Genomic DNA, 3242 nt, shown 5'->3' with positions numbered 1-3242 from the left:
ACCCTACAGATAAGTTTCTTGACTGTTGTGCTTATCTCCAGGAGCCAGAACAAGGACGTTTGCCTCAGACATCACTTCCTTTCCTCCTATGGCCCCTTTTCCAGCCACAACAATCCTTGGCTGTTATTACCAATAATCCTTGATTGGCTCAGCTTTTGATGTTTGCTGCATACACGAGCCCCCTTATCTTCCAAGCTTCCACAGTATGGAATATTTTACACCTGCCTTATCTTCCATGGGGCTGCTGTGGAATTGCCAGCAGGGGATGTTGCCCTATAACAGGGACAGCCTGGTGATTATCAGACTGAAAAAGAGGAGGCAGATGCCACAGCTAAAGGGAAAGTCCCATGTTGGGGGGCTGTCCAGCACACACTCCTGCTTAGAGTAGGGCAGCTGGCACACGGTGCTCAGGGCTACAGCCAGTTAAGTTTTGAGTGTTTCTGGGATTGAGACTCCACAGTCTCTCTGGGTGGTCTGCCCAGGTGTTGGACCACCTAAACAGTTTTTTCTTACGTTAAAATGGAATTTCACATGTCTCAGTTCTTCACCATTGGCCCATGTCACTGTGCACCACTGACTGTCACTCTTCTTTACTCCATCCACTGAATATTTATCAACATGACTAAGATCCTTCTTAGCCTTCTCTTCTGCAGGCTGAGCAATCCCAGCTCTCTCAGCCTCTCCTCATATGACAGGTGCTCCAAGCTGTTAATCATCTCCATGGCCCTTCAGTGTGTCTTTGTTTGTCATACTGGGGAGTCCAGCTCTGAACTCAGCACCCAGATGTCTCTTGCCAGGACTGAGCCAATGGAAGGGTCATCTCCTCCACCAGCACGTGCCAGCAGCTCTACCTGATGTAGCCCAGAAGGCTGGTGGTCACCACTGCAGATTTGAACTGATTTTTCCCAGGATTCCAGGGAAATCCAGAGGGAAACAATTTTTCCCCAGGAGCAACTTTTCTGCCAAGTTGTTCTCCAGCAGTTGCTGGACTTCATGAACTTGGTGTTGGACCACTTCTCCAGCCTGTCCAGATCCCCCTGAATGGCAGCACAGTCCTGTGCTCTGTGGCTGCTCCATGTGGGTTTGTATCACCTGCAAACTGCTGGGGGTCCACTGCCCCAGCATTAGCAAAGACATTGAACAGTCCTGGCCCCAGTATGAACCCCCGAGTGCACCTCTAGGAACTGGCCTCTAGTTGGACATCATGATCGCCTGGGCCCCACTGTTGAACCAATGCATTAAGTTTGGGTTTCCCTTAATAAATCCATGCTGAGTACTCCCAAGCACCTTCTTGTTCTTCGTATGTTTGGGAATGGTCTCCAGGTGTATTTGTGTCATCACCTTCCCAAGGTTTGTGGTGAGACTGGCTGTCCTACAGCTTTCCTCATCCTCCTTGCTGTTCCTGAAGACAGGAGTGATAGGCCTCAGGATCACCACCACCATTCACAGGGCATTGAGAGTAGCCTCCCTCTGACACCTGCCAGCTCTCCTCACATCCAGGAATGCATCCCAGCAGCTCCCATGGAGTCCTGTATGCCCACATTGTTTAAATAATGCTCCCCAACCTGGTCCTCTTCTCCTGAAGGACTGAGTTCTGATCTGTGGGGTTCAGCACCACTTGAGTGTTGTTTCACCTATTAGCAGACCAGCTCTTGCAAAAGCTGAACCCATGCCACAGTAACCTGGTTTCCAGAGTGGGGAAGGATTTTAACTCCTGCATTCTGTGCCAGAAGCTGTGAGTACAGCCTTTCCCTCTCCCGCAGGCAGGGGCTTGCCCAGCACACAGCTCCCTGCCCATCCACGCAAGAGCTTTGATGCCATCTGAGGCACAGCAGCTTCCCCTGGCAGCCAGTGCCCTCCTGGCCTCCCCATCTCCCTCCAGGTGTGCTCTAGGTGGATCAACAGCACAGTGGTTCAGGCAGCTCTGACAAGAGGCCTGAGGTCACCCTGCTGTACAGATCTGGAGAGTTGTGCTGGGTTACACATTTCCAGGAGTGGAGCCTGGCTACATCCTCTCAGGAGTGAGAAGTATCAGCTGAGCTGAGGGTGGACATGATTAACACAGCAATGACTGCACTCCTGCACGTACACCAGAAAGGGGGCAGGCTATGAGTCAACCACTTAATAAAAATCTGTACAGCCCATTGCGCTGCCCTGAAGGGCATGATCTCCCCTAAAGCACAGAACCAAAGAATCACTTGTGTTGGAGAAGACCTCCAACATTACTGAGTCCAACCTTCGACTGAAGACGACCATGTCACTGAGTTCCACATCCAGGAATGGTGACTCCACCATCTCTATGGGCAGCCCATTCCAATGTTTAATCACCCTTTCTTTGAAGAAATTCCTGCTGATGTCCAAGACCTGAACCTCCCCTGGTGCAGCTTGAGACTTGATGCAGCTTGAGCAGGGGCATCCCTCAAGGTTACTCCTCAAGACTGGAACCCCTTACCCCGCATCTGATATCCCCAGCAAGGCAAGTGGCAGCTTTCCTTAGGCCCAGAGCTCTACTGTATTCTAGCAACATTATCCAGCTGTTGTTACAAGTGTAAGAAATTGCAGTGTATCACTGTGTGAATCATCATTTAAGTCATCATCAAGTCATAAATTCAGCTATTTCCCTGTGGTGGAGTTGACTTTGGCTGGAGGCCAGGTGTCTATCAAGCTTCTCTATCACTCCCTTCCTCAGCTGGAAAGGGAGAGAAAATAAGATGGAAAATGACTTATAGTTTGAGGTAAGTCAGTTTACCAAAGAAAAAGCAGAAGTTTGCACATGCACGAGCAAAGGAAAGAAAAAATAAAATTATTCTCTACATCAGCTGCTTCCCAGGAAGCAGGGCCTCAGCAACAGAGCTATGGAAGGCAAACATAAAAAACAACTGTGCCATCTTCCTCCTCATTTTCATAGTTTTCTATCTGGGCTGGTGTGATATGGTATGGAATACTCCTCTGGTCAGTCTGAGTCAGCTGTCCAAGCTTTGTGCCCTCCCAGGATCTGACCCACCTCCAGCCACTTGATGGGCAGGGAATGTTGGAGAGGCAGTGCTGGTGCTGTGCCAGCCCTGCTCAGCAGGAGCCAAAACTCTGGGGTGCTACCAACACCTTTCAGCTAGCAATTCAGCGCACATTGTAGATGTAGAGAATAAAGGGAGCACCATAGTAAGACAGCACAAAAAGAGGAAGGAGAAGGTGAAATGGGTGAGGTGGGAAGTTAGGTATCACCCAGCATTAACAACCTGAGG

This window comes from Poecile atricapillus, chromosome 2 (assembly GCF_030490865.1).
Source record: "Poecile atricapillus isolate bPoeAtr1 chromosome 2, bPoeAtr1.hap1, whole genome shotgun sequence".
NCBI lineage: Eukaryota > Metazoa > Chordata > Aves > Passeriformes > Paridae > Poecile > Poecile atricapillus.
Note: the sequence above shows the minus strand (reverse complement) of the source record.